Source organism: Ambystoma mexicanum, chromosome 11, assembly GCF_040938575.1.
Source record: "Ambystoma mexicanum isolate Mex_15411 chromosome 11, UKY_AmexF1_1, whole genome shotgun sequence".
NCBI classification, from domain to species: domain Eukaryota; kingdom Metazoa; phylum Chordata; class Amphibia; order Caudata; family Ambystomatidae; genus Ambystoma; species Ambystoma mexicanum.
In genome coordinates, this window is record NC_090934.1 from 821,982,592 (window position 1) to 822,002,041 (window position 19,450).

General features: G+C 45.1%; 9 non-coding genes across 9 annotated transcripts; all 9 read right to left on the reverse strand.

The window, feature by feature from the left end:
- Nucleotides 1–447: 447 nt before the first annotated feature.
- On the reverse strand, nucleotides 448–519 carry TRNAW-CCA (transfer RNA tryptophan (anticodon CCA)). The gene has a single exon. It is a non-coding gene; the product is annotated as a tRNA-Trp (tRNA).
- A 313-nt stretch (nucleotides 520–832) lies between these two features.
- On the reverse strand, nucleotides 833–906 carry TRNAN-GUU (transfer RNA asparagine (anticodon GUU)). Its single transcript has one exon. It is a non-coding gene; the product is annotated as a tRNA-Asn (tRNA).
- A 1,790-nt stretch (nucleotides 907–2,696) lies between these two features.
- Nucleotides 2,697–2,768, reverse strand: TRNAW-CCA (transfer RNA tryptophan (anticodon CCA)). The gene has a single exon. It is a non-coding gene; the product is annotated as a tRNA-Trp (tRNA).
- Nucleotides 2,769–3,081: 313 nt separating this feature from the next.
- Nucleotides 3,082–3,155, reverse strand: TRNAN-GUU (transfer RNA asparagine (anticodon GUU)). Its single transcript has one exon. It is a non-coding gene; the product is annotated as a tRNA-Asn (tRNA).
- A 1,790-nt stretch (nucleotides 3,156–4,945) lies between these two features.
- On the reverse strand, nucleotides 4,946–5,017 carry TRNAW-CCA (transfer RNA tryptophan (anticodon CCA)). The gene has a single exon. It is a non-coding gene; the product is annotated as a tRNA-Trp (tRNA).
- A 2,560-nt stretch (nucleotides 5,018–7,577) lies between these two features.
- Nucleotides 7,578–7,651, reverse strand: TRNAN-GUU (transfer RNA asparagine (anticodon GUU)). The gene has a single exon. It is a non-coding gene; the product is annotated as a tRNA-Asn (tRNA).
- A 1,790-nt stretch (nucleotides 7,652–9,441) lies between these two features.
- TRNAW-CCA (transfer RNA tryptophan (anticodon CCA)) lies at nucleotides 9,442–9,513 on the reverse strand. Its single transcript has one exon. It is a non-coding gene; the product is annotated as a tRNA-Trp (tRNA).
- A 313-nt stretch (nucleotides 9,514–9,826) lies between these two features.
- On the reverse strand, nucleotides 9,827–9,900 carry TRNAN-GUU (transfer RNA asparagine (anticodon GUU)). The gene has a single exon. It is a non-coding gene; the product is annotated as a tRNA-Asn (tRNA).
- Nucleotides 9,901–11,690: 1,790 nt separating this feature from the next.
- TRNAW-CCA (transfer RNA tryptophan (anticodon CCA)) lies at nucleotides 11,691–11,762 on the reverse strand. The gene has a single exon. It is a non-coding gene; the product is annotated as a tRNA-Trp (tRNA).
- Nucleotides 11,763–19,450: the final 7,688 nt, after the last annotated feature.

The window sequence follows — 19,450 nt, forward strand, 5'->3', positions numbered from 1 at the left end:
AACTGCAAAGTGATGGGCATTGCCACTAGACTGCCGACCCCCTTTCGGGGCCCCAGCATATATCCTTTAGTCACACCTAGAGTTCCCAGGACAGTGCAGCATTCAGCGATTACACGAAAATATTGACAGCGCTAGGAGGCCATGCAAATGGCAGAGGTATGCTTTACAAAGCCCACGTAGCGTGCACAAAACAGCACATCAGTCAGGCCCACTTGAAGAGATGGTAAAGAGGAAATACTTCTGCTGCATCCAGTAAAACATAGAGATTGGCCTGCTTTAAAGGTTGACCATGTCCTTCATGGGTGTCTGTCAATATGATACTTCCCTGCTGCAAAGCTTACATTCGAAACGCCAGAACAACTAGGCCCAGAGCACAAAGATGCAGTCAGGTTGAAATAACGAGATACTGAAGAGCAATTTTGTATTTCAGAGTGGGAAAAGCAAATATGACCCCGACGTGATTTGAACACGCAACCTTCTGATCTGGAGTCAGACGCGCTACCATTGCGCCACGAGGTCCTTGTGGCAATCCACCTGGTGTGTCTGATGACAGAATAAAGGTAGGAGACGTACATGCACCTGCAGAGCCTCATTGCTTCTTTAAGTAGACTGGCTAGGATAGCTTCCTTCTGTGCATCAGTACACGCTGCAGCCAAACCCTTCCCATGAAGTCTTGATGTTTATGAATTGAATGGCAAGTTTTGAAAAACTAAAGCAAGCGAGAAGAATTGCTTGCAGTTTATTGGATTTTTTGGACGTCAGCAGACGAGACCTGCGAGAGGTAAACAGAAGTTCATAGTTGGTCATGCTGAATTTTTGAGCCAAAATGCATCGTCCCTGGGTGGGCTTGAACCACCAACCTTTCGGTTAACAGCCGAACGCGCTAACCGATTGCGCCACAGAGACTCATGCAGTGCTTACACTGGGGCCTGATTGGTGTGCTGTTTGCTTATGCTTCCCAGGCAACCTGAAAATATTTCTAAAATAGCTCTATTTCCCACAGCAAATCAGGGTATCAAGCACTTCCCTACCTCCCCTAATCCACAAACACAGGGGATTTAGTAGAGGACAGAGCCCATCAACAGTGCACCAAATGTCCTCTGTGTAGGCATAACTTGCTATGAAGAGAAAGCCACAGTTGCGCACTTGTGTTAAAAGGGGACAGTAGGCTGAACCCAGAGAACACGGGAGAAATGACTCAGGATTACTAAGTGGAACACTCTGTGTCTTTGTGCCAAAAACAGCAGCGTCTTTTCGGTTAACAGCCGAACGCGCTAACCAATTGCGCCACAGAGACTCACTGACATGTGTTTTCTGCCTTTATCCTGATTGCATTGCTATTTTTTTCTGATTGGCAGAAAACCTGAACTTTTTTCTGAAAAAGGCATGCCTCTCTTAGCACTGCAGTACATTAGACTGCTCCCTTGCTTCCCTGAGTCCCCAAATACACAACCACCTTGGGCACAATAGAAGACACATTCCAGCAGATTTAGCAAGAGTGCACCAAGGTTTCTATATGTAGGTACCTTGCTGAGAAGCAAGACCTGCAGTTGCATTCTTCTGTTAAAAGAGGGCAGCAGAGTGCACCAAGAGAACTTGGGGGAAGTAGCTTATGTTAACTACTTGCCATGCTCTTTATAGATCCCTCTGTTTGACTGGGTGAATTCTAATTTCTGGGGTAGAATAAGCAATTTTTGGATCTAGATGCTGTGCGCAACAGGAATGCTATATACTGCACTGTACTGCTACTGAAAAGTTACCAATTTTACAGGATGTTCAGGTAAGCTTTGTTTCAGAAAACAACTTGCTAGAGGCCCTAGGACAGATTAGTGGGACAAAGGAAGAGGGTTTGGGGATTAGCACATCTCCTATGTAAGGTACTGTCACGCCCGAGACAACTCTGAGTGCCACCTCAAATTCTAAGAAATGCGAACTAGGGTCCTACGCTTGTTATTGCCAGTGGATCTTTGTGTTTCAGACAAATGTGCACGCCTCCCAGAGCCCCTTGCAATGCACTTAGGGAAATGGGGGAAGGTGCTGTGAAGCCCTCTCGCTGACAATGGCTCTCTTATCTATAATGTATCTATGAGAGAGAGAGAAATAGGCAATGCGAGAGTGAAAAAGTAAAATGGAAATGTGTCTACTGAGACCAGTATAAGGGGAAATCCTCACAATCCAGGACCGACAGTTGATTGGGAGGGCGCTTACAGGTTTCCGACACCAGACCGGTACCTGAACTCAAAAACCCAAACTGCAAAGTGATGGGCATTGCCACTAGACTGCCAACCCCCTTTCGGGGCCCCAGCATATATCCTTTAGTCACACCTAGAGTTCCCAGGACAGTGCAGCATTCAGCGATTACACGAAAATATTGACAGCGCTAGGAGGCCATGCAAATGGCAGAGGTATGCTTTACAAAGCCCACGTAGCGTGCACAAAACAGCACATCAGTCAGGCCCACTTGAAGAGATGGTAAAGAGGAAATACTTCTGCTGCATCCAGTAAAACATAGAGATTGGCCTGCTTTAAAGGTTGACCATGTCCTTCATGGGTGTCTGTCAATATGATACTTCCCTGCTGCAAAGCTTACATTCGAAACGCCAGAACAACTAGGCCCAGAGCACAAAGATGCAGTCAGGTTGAAATACCGAGATACTGAAGAGCAATTTTGTATTTCAGAGTGGGAAAAGCAAATATGACCCCGACGTGATTTGAACACGCATCCTTCTGATCTGGAGTCAGACGCGCTACCATTGCGCCACGAGGTCCTTGTGGCAGTCCACCTGGTGTGTCTGATGACAGAATAAAGGTAGGAGACGTACATGCACCTGCAGAGCCTCATTGCTTCTTTAAGTAGACTGGCTAGGATAGCTTCCTTCTGTGCATCAGTACACACTGCAGCCAAACCCTTCCCATGAAGTCTTGATGTTTATGAATTGAATGGCAAGTTTTGAAAAACTAAAGCAAGCGAGAAGAATTGCTTGCAGTTTATTGGATTTTTTGGACGTCAGCAGACGAGACCTGCGAGAGGTAAACAGAAGTTCATAGTTGGTCATGCTGAATTTTTGAGCCAAAATGCATCGTCCCTGGGTGGGCTTGAACCACCAACCTTTCGGTTAACAGCCGAACGCGCTAACCGATTGCGCCACAGAGACTCATGCAGTCCTTACACTGGGGCCTGATTGGTGTGCTGTTTGCTTATGCTTCCCAGGCAACCTGAAAATATTTCTAAAATAGCTCTATTTCCCACAGCAAATCAGGGTATCAAGCACTTCCCTACCTCCCCTAATCCACAAACACAGGGGATTTAGTAGAGGACAGAGCCCATCAACAGTGCACCAAATGTCCTCTGTGTAGGCATAACTTGCTATGAGGAGAAAGCCACAGTTGCGCACTTGTGTTAAAAGGGGACAGTAGGATGAACCCAGAGAACACGGGAGAAATGACTCAGGTTTACTGAGTGGAACACTTTGTGTCTTTGTGCCAAAAACAGCAGCGTCTTTTCGGTTAACAGCCGAACGCGCTAACCAATTGCGCCACAGAGACTCACTGGCATGTGTGTTCTGCCTTTGGCCTGATTGCATTGCTATTTTTTTCTGATTGGCAGAAAACCTGAACTTTTTTCTGAAAAAGCCATGCCTCTCTTAGCACTACAGTGCATTAGACTGCTCCCTTGCTTCCCTGAGTCCCCAAATACACAACCACCTTGGGCACAATAGAAGACACATTCCAGCAGATTTAGCAAGAGTGCACCAAGGTTTCTATATGTAGGTACCTTGCTGAGAAGCAAGACCTGCAGTTGCATTCTTCTGTTAAAAGAGGGCAGCAGAGTGCACAAAGAGAACTTGGGGGAAGTAGCTTATGTTAACTACTTGCCATGCTCTTTATAGATCCCTCTGTTTGACTGGGTGAATTCTAATTTCTGGGGTAGAGTAAGCAATTTTTGGATCTAGATGCTGTGCGCAACAGGAATGCTATATAATGCACTGTACTGCTACTGAAAAGTTACCAATTTTACAGGATGTTCAGGTAAGCTTTGTTTCAGAAAACAACTTGCTAGAGGCCCTAGGACAGATTACTGGGACAAAGGAAGAGGGTTTGGGGATTAGCACATCTCCTATGAAAGGTACAGTCACGCCCGAGACAACTCTGAGTGCCACCTCAAATTCTAAGAAATGCGAACCAGGGCCTTACGCTTTTAATTGCCAGTGGATCTTTGTGTTTCAGACAAATGTGCACGCCTCCCAGAGCCCCATGCAATGCACTTAGGGAAATGGGGGAAGGTGCTGTGCAACCCTCTCGCTGACAATGTCTCTCTTGTCTATAATGTATCTATGAGAGAGAGAGAAATAGGCAATGCGAGAGTGAAAAAGTAAAATGGAAATGTGTCTACTGAGACCAGTATAAGGGGAAATCCTCACAATCCAGGACCGACAGTTGATTGGGAGGGCGCTTACAGGTTTCCGACACCAGACCGGTACCTGAACTCACAAACCCAAACTGCAAAGTGATGGGCATTGCCACTAGACTGCCGACCCCCTTTCGGGGCCCCAGCATGTATCCTTTAGTCACACCTAGAGTTCCCAGGACAGTGCAGCATTCAGCGATTACACGAAAATATTGACAGCGCTAGGATGCCATGCAAATGGCAGAGGTATGCTTTACAAAGCCCACGTAGCGTACACAAAACAGCACATCAGTCAGGCCCACTTGAAGAGATGGTAAAGAGGAAATACTTCTGCTGCATCCAGTAAAACATAGAGATTGGCCTGCTTTAAAGGTTGACCATGTCCTTCATGGGTGTCTGTCAATATGATACTTCCCTGCTGCAAAGTTTACATTCGAAACGCCAGAACAACTAGGCCCAGAGCACAAAGATGCAGTCAGGTTGAAATAACGAGATACTGAAGAGCAATTTTGTATTTCAGAGTGGGAAAAGCAAATATGACCCCGACGTGATTTGAACACGCAACCTTCTGATCTGGAGTCAGACGCGCTACCATTGCGCCACGAGGTCCTTGGCAGTCCACCTGGTGTGTCTGATGACAGAATAAAGGTAGGAGACGTACATGCACCTGCAGAGCCTCATTGCTTCTTTAAGTAGACTGGCTAGGATAGCTTCCTTCTGTGCATCAGTACACGCTGCAGCCAAACCCTTCCCATGAAGTCTTGATGTTTATGAATTGAATGGCAAGTTTTGAAAAACTAAAGCAAGCGAGAAGAATTGCTTGCAGTTTATTGGATTTTTTGGACGTCAGCAGACGAGACCTGCGAGAGGTAAACAGAAGTTCATAGTTGGTCACGCTGAATTTTTGACCCAAAATGCATCGTCCCTCGGTGGGCTTGAACCACCAACCTTTTGGTTAACAGCCGAACGCGCTAACCGATTGCGCCATAGAGACTCATGCAGTGCTTACATTGGGGCCTGATTGGTGTGCTGTTTGCTTATGCTTCCCAGGCAACCTGAAAATATTTCTAAAATAGCTCTATTTCCCACAGCAAATCAGGGTATCAAGCACTTCCCTACCTCCCCTAATACACAAACACAGGGGATTTAGTAGAGGACAGAGCCCATCAACAGCGCACCAAATGCCCTCTGTGTAGGCATAACTTGCTATGAGGAGAAAGCCACAGTTGCGCACTTGTGTTAAAAGGGGACAGTAGGCTGAACCCAGAGAACACGGGAGAAATGACTCAGGTTTACTAAGTGGAACACTCTGTGTCTTTGTGCCAAAAACAGCAGCGTCTTTTCGGTTAACAGCCGAACGCGCTAACCAATTGCGCCACAGAGACTCACTGGCATGTGTGTTCTGCCTTTGGCCTGATTACATTGCTATTTTTTTCTGATTGGCAGAAAACCTGAACTTTTTTCTGAAAAAGGCATGCCTCCCTTAGCACTGCAGTGCATTAGACTGCTCCCTTGCTTCCCTGAGTCCCCAAATACACAACCACCTTGGGCACAATAGAAGACACATTCCAGCAGATTTAGCAAGAGTGCACCAAGGATTCTATATGTAGGTACCTTGCTGAGAAGCAAGACCTGCAGTTGCATTCTTCTGTTAAAAGAGGGCAGCATAGTGCACCAAGAGAACTTGGGGGAAGTAGCTTATGTTAACTACTTGCCATGCTCTTTATAGATCCCTCTGTTTGACTGGGTGAATTCTAATTTCTGGGGTAGAGTAAGCAATTTTTGGATCTAGATGCTGTGCGCAACAGGAATGCTATATACTGCACTTTACTGCTACTGAAAAGTTACCAATTTTACAGGATGTTCAGGTAAGCTTTGTTTCAGAAAACAACTTGCTAGAGGCACTAAGACAGATTACTGGGACAAAGGAAGAGGGTTTGGGGATTAGCACATCTCCTATGAAAGGTACAGTCACGCCCGAGACAACTCTGAGTGTCACCTCAAATTCTAAGAAATGCAAACTAGGGAACTACGCTTTTTATTGCCAGTGGATCTTTGTGTTTCAGACAAATGTGCACGCCTCCCAGAGCCCCTTGCAATGCACTTAGGGAAAGGGGGGAAGGTGCTGTGAAGCCCTCTCGCTGACAATGTCTCTCTTGTCTATAATGTAACTATGAGAGAGAGAGAAATAGGCAATGCGAGAGTGAAAAAGTAAAATGGAAATGTGTCTACTGAGACCAGTATAAGGGGAAATCCTCACAATCCAGGACCGACAGTTGATTGGGAGGGCGCTTACAGGTTTCCGACACCAGACCGGTACCTGAACTCACAAACCCAAACTGCAAAGTGATGCCCATTGCCACTAGACTGCCGACCCCCTTTCGGGGCCCCAACATATATCCTTTAGTCACACCTAGAGTTCCCAGGACAGTGCAGCATTCAGTGATTACACGAAAATATTGACAGCGCTAGGAGGCCATGCAAATGACAGAGGTATGCTTTACAAAGCCCACGTAGCGTGCACAAAACAGCACATCAGTCAGGCCCACTTGAAGAGATGGTAAAGAGGAAATACTTCTGCTGCATCCAGTAAAACATAGAGATTGGCCTGCTTTAAAGGTTGACCATGTCCTTCATGGGTGTCAGTCAATATGATACTTCCCTGCTGCAAAGCTTACATTCGAAACGCCAGAACAACTAGGCCCAGAGCACAAAGATGCAGTCAGGTTGAAATAACGAGATACTGAAGAGCAATTTTGTATTTCAGAGTGGGAAAAGGAAGTATGACCCCGACGTGATTTGAACACAAAACCTTTTGATCTGGAGTCAGACGCGCTACCATTGCGCCACGAGCTCCTTGTGGCAATCCACCTGGTGTGTCTGATGACAGAATAAAGGTAGGAGACGTACATGCACCTGCAGAGCCTCATTGCTTCTTTAGGTAGACTGGCTAGGATAGCTTCCTTCTGTGCATCAGTACACGCTGCAGCCAAACCCTTCCCATGAAGTCTTGATGTTTATGAATTGAATGGCAAGTTTTGAAAAACTAAAGCAAGCGAGAAGAATTGCTTACAGTTTATTGGATTTTTTGGACGTCAGCAGACGAGACCTGCGAGAGGTAAACAGAAGTTCATAGTTGGTCATGCTGATTTTTTGAGCCAAATTGCATCGTCCCTGGGTGGGCTTGAACCACCAACCTTTCGGTTAACAGCCGAACGCGCTAACCGATTGCGCCACAGAGACTCATGCAGTGCTTACACTGGGGCCTGATTGGTGTGCTGTTTGCTTATGCTTCCCAGGCAACCTGAAAATATTTCTAAAATAGCTCTATTTCCCACAGCAAATCAGGGTATCAAGCACTTCCCTACCTCCCCTAATCCACAAACACAGGGGATTTAGTAGAAGACAGAGCCCATCAACAGTGCACCAAATGTCCTCTGTGTAGGCATAACTTGCTATGAGGAGAAAGCCACAGTTGCGCACTTGTGTTAAATGGGGACAGTAGGCTGAACCCAGAGAACACGGGAGAAATGACTCAGGTTTACTAAGTGGAACACTCTGTGTCTTTGTGCCAAAAACAGCAGCGTCTTTTCGGTTAACAGCCGAACGCGCTAACCAATTGTGCCACAGAGACTCACTGGAATGTGTGTTCTGCCTTTGGCCTGATTGCATTGCTATTTATTTCTGATTGGCAGAAAACCTGAACTTTTTTCTGAAAAAGGCATGCCTCTCTTAGCACTGCAGTGCATTAGACTGCTCCCTTGCTTCCCTGAGTCCCCAAATACACAACCACCTTGGGCACAATAGAAGACACATTCCAGCAGATTTAGCAAGAGTGCACCAAGGTTTCTATATGTAGGTACCTTGCTGAGAAGCAAGACCTGCAGTTGCATTCTTCTGTTAAAAGAGGGCAGCAGAGTGCACCAAGAGAACTTGGGGGAAGTAGCTTATGTTAACTACTAGCCATGATCTTTATAGATCCCTCTGTTTGACTGGGTGAATTCTAATTTCTGGGGTAGAGTAAGCAATTTTTGGATCTAGATGCTGTGCGCAACAGGAATGCTATATACTGCACTGTACTGCTACTGAAAAGTTACCAATTTTACAGGATGTTCAGGTAAGCTTTGTTTCAGAAAACAACTTGCTAGAGGCCCTAGGACAGATTACTGGGACAAAGGAAGAGGGTTTGGGGATTAGCACATCTCCTATGAAAGGTAAAGTCACGCCCGAGACAACTCTGAGTGCCTCCTCAAATTCTAAGAAATGCGAACTGGGGTCCTACGCCTTTTATTGCCAGTGGATCTTTGTGTTTCAGACAAATGTGCACGCCTCCCAGAGCCCCTTGCAATGCACTTAGGGAAATGGGGGAAGGTGCTGTGAAGCCCTCTCGCTGACAATGTCTCTCTTGTCTATAATGTATCTATGAGAGAGAGAGAAATAGGCAATGCGAGAGTGAAAAAGTAAAATGGAAATGTGTCTACTGAGACCAGTATAAGGGGAAATCCTCACAATCCAGGACCGACAGTTGATTGGGAGGGCGCTTACAGTTTTCTGACACCAGACCGGTACCTGAACTCACAAACCCAAACTACAAAGTGATGCCCATTGCCACTAGACTGCCGACCCCCTTTCGGGGCCCCAACATATATCCTTTAGTCACACCTAGAGTTCCCAGGACAGTGCAGCATTCAGCGATTACACGAAAATATTGACAGCGCTAGGAGGCCATGCAAATGGCAGAGGTATGCTTTACAAAGCCCACGTAGCGTGCACAAAACAGCACATCAGTCAGGCCCACTTGAAGAGATGGTAAAGAGGAAATACTTCTGCTGCATCCAGTAAAACATAGAGATTGGCCTGCTTTAAAGCTTGACCATGTCCTTCATGGGTGTCTGTCAATATGATACTTCCCTGCTGCAAAGCTTACATTCGAAACGCCAGAACAACTAGGCCCAGAGCACAAAGATGCAGTCAGGTTGAAATAACGAGATACTGAAGAGCAATTTTGTATTTCAGAGTGGGAAAAGGAAGTATGACCCCGACGTGATTTGAACACACAACCTTCTGATCTGGAGTCAGACGCGCTACCATTGCGCCACGAGGTCCTTGTGGCAATCCACCTGGTGTGTCTGATGACAGAATAAAGGTAGGAGACGTACATGCACCTGCAGAGCCTCATTGCTTCTTTAGGTAGACTGGCTAGGATAGCTTCCTTCTCTGCATCCGTACACGCTGCAGCCAAACCCTTCCCATGAAGTCTTGATGTTTATGAATTGAATGGCAAGTTTTGAAAAACTAAAGCAAGCGAGAAGAATTGCTTGCAGTTTATTGGATTTTTTGGACGTCAGCAGACGAGACCTGCGAGAGGTAAACAGAAGTCCATAGTTGGTCACGCTGAATTTTTGAGCCAAAATGCACCATCCCTGGGTGGGCTTGAACCACCAACCTTTCGGTTAACAGCCGAACGCGCTAACCGATTGCGCCACAGAGACTCATGCAGTTCTTACACAGGGGCCTGATTGGTGTGCTGTTTGCTTATGCTTCCCAGGCAACCTGAAAATATTTCTAAAATAGCTCTTTTTCCCACAGCAAATCAGGGTATCAAGCACTTCCCTACCTCCCCTAATCCACAAACACAGGGGATTTAGTAGAGGACAGAGCCCATCAACAGTGCACCAAATGTCCTCTGTGTAGGCATAACTTGCTATGAGGATAAAGCCACAGTTGCGCACTTGTGTTAAAAGGGGACAGTAGGCTGAACCCAGAGAACACGGGAGAAATGACTCAGGTTTACTGAGTGGAACACTCTGTGTCTTTGTGCCAAAAACAGCAGCGTCTTTTCGGTTAACAGCCGAACGCGCTAACCAATTGCACCACAGAGACTCACTGGCATGTGTGTTCTGCCTTTGGCCTGATTGCATTGCTATTTTTTTCTGATTGGCAGAAAACCTGAACTTTTTTCTGAAAAAGGCATGCCTCTCTTAGCACTGCAGTGCATTAGACTGCTCCCTTGCTTCCCTGAGCCCCCAAATACACAACCACCCTGGGCACAATAGAAGACACATTCCAGCAGATTTAGCAAGAGTGCACCAAGGATTCTATATGTAGGTACCTTGCTGAGAAGCAAGACCTGCAGTTGCATTCTTCTGTTAAAAGAGGGCAGCAGAGTGCACCAAGAGAACTTGGGGGAAGTAGCTTATGTTAACTACTTGCCATGCTCTTTATAGATCCCTCTGTTTGACTGGGTGAATTCTAATTTCTGGGGTAGAGTAAGCAATTTTTGGATCTAGTTGCTGTGCGCAACAGGAATGCTATATACTGCACTGTACTGCTACTGAAAAGTTACCAATTTTACAGGATGTTCAGGTAAGCTTTGTTTCAGAAAACAACTTGCTAGAGGCCCTAGGACAGATTACTGGGACAAAGGAAGAGGGTTTGGGGATTAGCACATCTCCTATGAAAGGTACAGTCACGCCCAAGACAACTCTGAGTGTCACCTCAAATTCTAAGAAATGCAAACTAGGGACCTACGCTTTTTATTGCCAGTGGATCTTTGTGGTTCAGACAAATGTGCACGCCTCCCAGAGCCCCTTGCAATGCACTTAGGGAAAGGGGGGAAGGTGCTGTGAAGCCCTCTCGCTGACAATGTCTCTCTTGTCTATAATGTAACTATGAGAGAGAGAGAAATAGGCAATGCGAGAGTGAAAAAGTAAAATGGAAATGTGTCTACTGAGACCAGTATAAGGGGAAATCCTCACAATCCAGGACCGACAGTTGATTGGGAGGGCGCTTACAGTTTTCCGACACCAGACCGGTACCTGAACTCACAAACCCAAACTGCAAAGTGATGGGCATTGCCACTAGACTGCCGACCCCCTTTCGGGGCCCCAGCATATATCCTTTAGTCACACCTAGAGTTCCCAGGACAGTGCAGCATTCAGCGATTACACGAAAATATTGACAGCGCTAGGAGGCCATGCAAATGGCAGAGGTATGCTTTACAAAGCCCACGTAGCGTGCACAAAACAGCACATCAGTCAGGCCCACTTGAAGAGATGGTAAAGAGGAAATACTTCTGCTGCATCCAGTAAAACATAGAGATTGGCCTGCTTTAAAGCTTGACCATGTCCTTCATGGGTGTCTGTCAATATGATACTTCCCTGCTGCAAAGCTTACATTCGAAACGCCAGAACAACTAGGCCCAGAGCACAAAGATGCAGTCAGGTTGAAATAACGAGATACTGAAGAGCAATTTTGTATTTCAGAGTGGGAAAAGGAAGTATGACCCCGACGTGATTTGAACACACAACCTTCTGATCTGGAGTCAGACGCGCTACCATTGCGCCACGAGGTCCTTGTGGCAATCCACCTGGTGTGTCTGATGACAGAATAAAGGTAGGAGACGTACATGCACCTGCAGAGCCTCATTGCTTCTTTAGGTAGACTGGCTAGGATAGCTTCCTTCTCTGCATCCGTACACGCTGCAGCCAAACCCTTCCCATGAAGTCTTGATGTTTATGAATTGAATGGCAAGTTTTGAAAAACTAAAGCAAGCGAGAAGAATTGCTTGCAGTTTATTGGATTTTTTGGACGTCAGCAGACGAGACCTGCGAGAGGTAAACAGAAGTCCATAGTTGGTCACGCTGAATTTTTGAGCCAAAATGCACCATCCCTGGGTGTGCTTGAACCACCAACCTTTCGGTTAACAGCCGAACGCGCTAACCGATTGCGCCACAGAGACTCATGCAGTTCTTACACAGGGGCCTGATTGGTGTGCTGTTTGCTTATGCTTCCCAGGCAACCTGAAAATATTTCTAAAATAGCTCTTTTTCCCACAGCAAATCAGGGTATCAAGCACTTCCCTACCTCCCCTAATCCACAAACACAGGGGATTTAGTAGAGGACAGAGCCCATCAACAGTGCACCAAATGTCCTCTGTGTAGGCATAACTTGCTATGAGGATAAAGCCACAGTTGCGCACTTGTGTTAAAAGGGGACAGTAGGCTGAACCCAGAGAACACGGGAGAAATGACTCAGGTTTACTAAGTGGAACACTCTGTGTCTTTGTGCCCAAAACAGCAGCGTCTTTTCGGTTAACAGCCGAACGCGCTAACCAATTGCGCCACAGAGACTCACTGGCATGTGTGTTCTGCCTTTGGCCTGATTACATTGCTATTTTTTTCTGATTGGCAGAAAACCTGAACTTTTTTCTGAAAAAGGCATGCCTCTCTTAGCACTGCAGTGCATTAGACTGCTCCCTTGCTTCCCTGAGTCCCCAAATACACAACCACCTTGGGCACAATAGAAGACACATTCCAGCAGATTTAGCAAGAGTGCACCAAGGATTCTATATGTAGGTACCTTGCTGAGAAGCAAGACCTGCAGTTGCATTCTTCTGTTAAAAGAGGGCAGCATAGTGCACCAAGAGAACTTGGGGGAAGTAGCTTATGTTAACTACTTGCCATGCTCTTTATAGATCCCTCTGTTTGACTGGGTGAATTCTAATTTCTGGGGTAGAGTAAGCAATTTTTGGATCTAGATGCTGTGCGCAACAGGAATGCTATATACTGCACTTTACTGCTACTGAAAAGTTACCAATTTTACAGGATGTTCAGGTAAGCTTTGTTTCAGAAAACAACTTGCTAGAGGCACTAAGACAGATTACTGGGACAAAGGAAGAGGGTTTGGGGATTAGCACATCTCCTATGAAAGGTACAGTCACGCCCGAGACAACTCTGAGTGTCACCTCAAATTCTAAGAAATGCAAACTAGGGAACTACGCTTTTTATTGCCAGTGGATCTTTGTGTTTCAGACAAATGTGCACGCCTCCCAGAGCCCCTTGCAATGCACTTAGGGAAAGGGGGGAAGGTGCTGTGAAGCCCTCTCGCTGACAATGTCTCTCTTGTCTATAATGTAACTATGAGAGAGAGAGAAATAGGCAATGCGAGAGTGAAAAAGTAAAATGGAAATGTGTCTACTGAGACCAGTATAAGGGGAAATCCTCACAATCCAGGACCGACAGTTGATTGGGAGGGCGCTTACAGGTTTCCGACACCAGACCGGTACCTGAACTCACAAACCCAAACTGCAAAGTGATGCCCATTGCCACTAGACTGCCGACCCCCTTTCGGGGCCCCAACATATATCCTTTAGTCACACCTAGAGTTCCCAGGACAGTGCAGCATTCAGCGATTACACGAAAATATTGACAGCGCTAGGAGGCCATGCAAATGACAGAGGTATGCTTTACAAAGCCCACGTAGCGTGCACAAAACAGCACATCAGTCAGGCCCACTTGAAGAGATGGTAAAGAGGAAATACTTCTGCTGCATCCAGTAAAACATAGAGATTGGCCTGCTTTAAAGGTTGACCATGTCCTTCATGGGTGTCAGTCAATATGATACTTCCCTGCTGCAAAGCTTACATTCGAAACGCCAGAACAACTAGGCCCAGAGCACAAAGATGCAGTCAGGTTGAAATAACGAGATACTGAAGAGCAATTTTGTATTTCAGAGTGGGAAAAGGAAGTATGACCCCGACGTGATTTGAACACACAACCTTTTGATCTGGAGTCAGACGCGCTACCATTGCGCCACGAGCTCCTTGTGGCAATCCACCTGGTGTGTCTGATGACAGAATAAAGGTAGGAGACGTACATGCACCTGCAGAGCCTCATTGCTTCTTTAGGTAGACTGGCTAGGATAGCTTCCTTCTGTGCATCAGTACACGCTGCAGCCAAACCCTTCCCATGAAGTCTTGATGTTTATGAATTGAATGGCAAGTTTTGAAAAACTAAAGCAAGCGAGAAGGCGCGCATTCGGAAGTGCATTCATAAGTGCACTGGCTGTTGGGCTGCCACGCTGCGGGATTCCGGACTCGTGCTGCTCTTCTTACTCGTGCTGCTCTCCTTACGGACTCTGGTGAACTTGGTTCCTCGATTTTCTATCACCAGCATCGAGTCGCCAAGAGGAAGTTTTGTCTATGCTGCAACGTGCCTAACTCCGCCTTTTGACTCTACCCTAGGCACGCCCCCCATCCAGCCTCGCTCTCAAGCCACAGCTGTAAATAATCGAGTGCACGCGCATCGCGCGCGCGCATTCGGAAGTGCATTCATAAGTGCACTGGCTGTTGGGCTGCCACGCTGCGGGATTCCGGACTCGTGCTGCTCTTCTTACTCGTGCTGCTCTCCTTACGGACTCTGGTGAACTTGGTTCCTCGATTTTCTATCACCAGCATCGAGTCGCCAAGAGGAAGTTTTGTCTATGCTGCAACGTGCCTAAGTAATTACTTAGACTCTAAATGACTTTGGCCGCTCCTGTGTGTCCTTGTTTGTTATCTATGCTGTCTGTGCTATTTGTGCCAACTATACATTCGCAAACACACTTTTCAACCTCTCCCTTTCTTTTTCTTTTCTTACTTGTCTGCAGCTCCGCCTTTTGACTCTACCCTAGGCACGCCCCCCATCCAGCCTCGCTCTCAAGCCACAGCTGTAAATAATCGAGTGCACGCGCATCGCGCGCGCGCATTCGGAAGTGCATTCATAAGTGCACTGGCTGTTGGGCTGTTCGGCGTCTGAGGTGGGGTGGTCTAGAGCCATACAGTCGGCACTTGGAGGGCCATAGAGGGTGATGATCATTTTTCTCTTCTCTTTGAAGTAATTGCCGGTGTTTTCTTTGATTGAGAGGCCTTAGCTTTAGGCTATCTATTGGCGCTAAATAATCCTGCCCATAAGTTCTACCAGTATGGCCGAGGGCCTTCGTAGTGGTAAAAAATTTAGCAATTATAATCTAAAAAAAAAAAAAAATGAGATGGGCGTGGATGACATATCCTCACCATTAGATACTGCCCCACCCTCTGCTACCATTGAGGAGGATTCTGAGGTTAACCTCAATTCTATTACCGATGTCTCTCTAGAAAAAATAGCCTCCCTTGGCACAATGCCAGGACTATTTAACTCTGAAAACAGGGTGGAGGAGGATATGGTTATGAACCCCCAAGCTGGTGGTGATGTTAAATCATCCTTCCCTGTGTCCAAGGAAGGCTTGAAGGAGATTGAATCTTTATGTTTATCTAGTGTTTCTTACTCTTCTAAGCCTCCGACACCTCCAGCTGGTAGAGAAAATTATGTGACCGTAGATTCTAAATTCGAGGTTCACGTAGAGATTGAACAAGATCCCTTAAAAGCTACTTGCTCAAAGATGAATATGTCCATGAGTACTTCCCGAGAGTCAAAGTCTCCTCTCATGACCCAAAATGAAATGGCCAACAAAAAAACACAAGGGTCCATCTCTGTCAAGGAAGCTAACAAATTATCCCTTAGAGGATGGGGCATTGAAGAGCCAACCCTTGATCTTAGCCTTGAAAGGGAGGCCAATAACAATGAAATGGGGATAGTGAGTCCCGGATGTCATCCGGCTGACTTCTCTATGCTAGCACCTGCGATCGAGATGGAACTTGGTAAGCGTATCAGACTATCATATGAACCTTCAACCCCTGTGAATAAAAGCAAACATGGGATGGAAAATGTTTTTTTATTTAATAATCTTCCATCTTACTCTTACTCGGTTCCCTATCAATCCAATGTCCAAAAAGAAACACGTCCATTGGGTGGTATTTCTGTACACAGAAAGCCTAGTGCTGGTGTCCCAATTAGTCAGTCTATGAGTTCTCCAGATTCAGAAAAATTGTTGCCTTTAGACTTTCTCCCTTTTCCGGGTCCGGAAATGACTGATGTTTCTCAATCTGAACTTAACGAATCGCTATCTTCGAAACCTATATCACAGGCTATTCATGTCCCGGAAATAGAGAAAAATTGTGCTGAAGAGTATCAACAGTGCCTTGAAACTTTCCCTGTTCTAACTCGGATCCTAAATTTATTAGATAAGGGTCATGTGCAAACCCACGAAGAATTAAAAATTCTGCAGATTCAAATGATTGACCTCATAACCAAGCAAAGCAAAATGGAGGGCATGCTGCTTTCATGTAACATGCTATCGTCCCTATGCCATAAAAAGGGAGAGACCTTTAATCCCCACAATATTGCTACACAAACTGAACCATGCAACATGTTCACGGCTGTGGGTCCAAAAAAGGAGGAGATTTCCAACTTCCACAATATCGCTACACAAACTAAATCTTTTGCAGAGGCAGTGTCGGAGGGCTCTCAGTTTAGATCTGGTCCCATGAATTCCACTGCTTTATCTATAAAGAAACCAGTGGATGTAAATGCCTCAAATATTGCTTCATTGACAGTCTTGGTCTCAGAGTTGGCTACCAATCTCAAAGCTTTACTAGCTCCAGTGACAAATGTGCATAGTCCTGGAGGAGATGAAAAAAATGATCCCTGCTCTGATAGTCCATCTCCGTTGGTTGATCTTATTGACCTTTGCGAAGAGAGCCTCGAATTAAATCCAACTGAAGAAAAAATCTGTATTGTCTCACAAGACGCTGCGATTCTCTCATTTCCACAAACAAAAAAACAACGAAGAGCTCAGGCACGCGCAGAAAAGCGTAATCTTCCTACTAAAAAAATGAAAGGAAATTTAGAAAAAAAACAAAAAAACCAAAGATGTGAAAAAATTGATAAGCATAATACCCATATGAGAGACATTTGTAACTTATCTGGGGGTGATACGATCATTGATTTGAATCAACTGAATGATGAGTCTAAAGCAATGTTGAACCTTCCGGAACCTACTCAGACGGTCCCAGCCATACAGAAAAAGGCTTTGGCACCGAAAAAGGTATTGGAAACTAACAAAGAGGGTGCTGCTGATGGATGTCAGGTGTCTAAAGAGTCAAAAAGGGTGATTTCCAGCATTAAGAAAGAAGATGTATGTCGGGATGATTGTCTAGTAAATGTGAACTTGGTACCTATCTCTCGAGTTTCTCTTTCATCTCAGAAACAAGCTACTCTTTCTCATTTCTATCCCTTGTTGGATTCCAAGAAGACAGAAAAAGTGATTATTGGCCTGGACAATGGGTCAGATGTTCCCTCAAATATAAAAAGGGAAAAAATTAAAGCCAACACATCCAAGCCTACTTCTAATACCAGCAGCGTTCACTCTGATGGGGTGACAACTGCTGCAGTGGGCACTATGTTGGGTATTCCACCCGCTCAAGTCATATCACAAGAAATAGGTCAGCCGGAGTGTAATGCTGATCGCTTGAATTCATTGTCAAACAGTAGTCCTGCCAAGGCCAGTCTTATAGATATTAAGTCCGCTTCTGTAATGGGATGGGAAAGCAACCCTGAACGCTATGGAAAGACACGTTTGAATCGTGCGTTTGTAATGACTGCCATCCAAGACATTCCAGCTCTTCGTATCATCCGTTCTAACGATATTGACTGGGTGAAATTGGCAGATGTGAATAATAACCGAATGATCTGTAAATTTATGTCCCCACTTATTTTGAAATTGTTATGGGAACACAAAGAGGACCTAGCATCCATCGGTCTAGCAACTACCATTTTCGCATCAAACGAAGAAGCTACAAACTTTGTAGAAATGCTGCCTCCTACAGCTGAAAGTATCTTGCCATGTTCTAATGCAGGTGATTTGTTCAATTTTGATGCAAAGACCATGAAACAATTCATGGCCTTTATATCGGCGATAAAGGAGTCGTCATGGAAGGATCCTAATAATGTTCAAGTATCAAATTCTTCGAGTAGAATGAGCGAATCCTAGCACGGCAAAGCCAATAATCTTCTCATGGAATCCATGTGGTCTGGGTAATTTTAAAAAATGGTACTCTCTGAATTACCATCAAAGACCAGATATAATTTTTTTGCAGGAGACCATGTGTCAAACTACCTTTGTAATAGAGGGCTACTCTGCCTTCGTTCAGGTTGCAAAGCGGGGTCCTTTTGGAAGGCCTTCAGGTGGTCTTGCGATTCTGATTAATTCTGCCTATAAATGTTCTACAGAATTGATTAGTTGTTCTGCCTCTATTCTAGCCTGTGCATTGATTGATGATGAAGATCCTTCCATGACTCTTTTACTGCTTTGCATTTACTGGAATAAACTAAGTACGTCAATTGAGACCATCTTAGATGAATTGAATACTGTGCTTGAAAAGGGTTTTATATTGTTTCCCACAGCTAGGATAATTGCAGGGGGTGACTTAAATTGTTATTGTTATGATGAAGCCTCTCACTCCAGTGTTATGTGGAACAATCACTCAACGGTCTCCAAGAGATATGGGCAAATGTGGAACTCCTCCTTTCTGGAATGGGATATGCAAACTCCACTATTTCCACTTGAACCTTTTAACTACACCTGGGCAAGAGCTAACCTTAAATCTCTAATTGACTATTTCTTTGTCTCATCTGGGCTATACTCGTGTGTGGACTCCCTGATGATTATAGATCCAGCAATAGGAGACCATATGATACTATCTCTGTCTCTCAATATACCTATGTCTCGTTATAATGACGAGTTTTTACTTACTTTAACAGAACCTGACCGCCCTGGCTTATCTGTGAAATGGAACCACAAGGTATGCCTTACTTTTATTGAATGTCTTGAGTGCGACTATGATATCACTCATCATTCTAACCTAGTAGGCCTTCCCCTTGTACAAATTGATAATAAAAATACCAACAGAATTAAAATCCATCTTTTAAAATTAAAAGAATTCTTAAAAAAGAAGACTCTTCTCCTTTCTAACCATACTCATAAATTTAATCTTCAAGTGGCGCTTTTGAAGGCTCAAAAAAACTCAGAAATTAGAACACTCAGAAAAGGCAACACTTCTCTACCATTTTGCTCTGATCTTATTAGAATTGTTAGACAACGCTACAGAAACAAGCTAAAATGGTTGAAGAGCCGCTTACACTACGAAGACAACCAGAAAGTCTTCTATCATTTACTAAAACATGATTCTAGGCAAATATGGAATACCTTGCGCACTATCTCTAGTGACTCTCCTACTTTGATTGACTCCGTGATTTCTGCTGAAACCTGGGTCACCTATATTAGATCTAAATTTCAACTACCTGATCGTTTTAAAACTCTAAAAGGTAGCGAGCCTAAGCTACC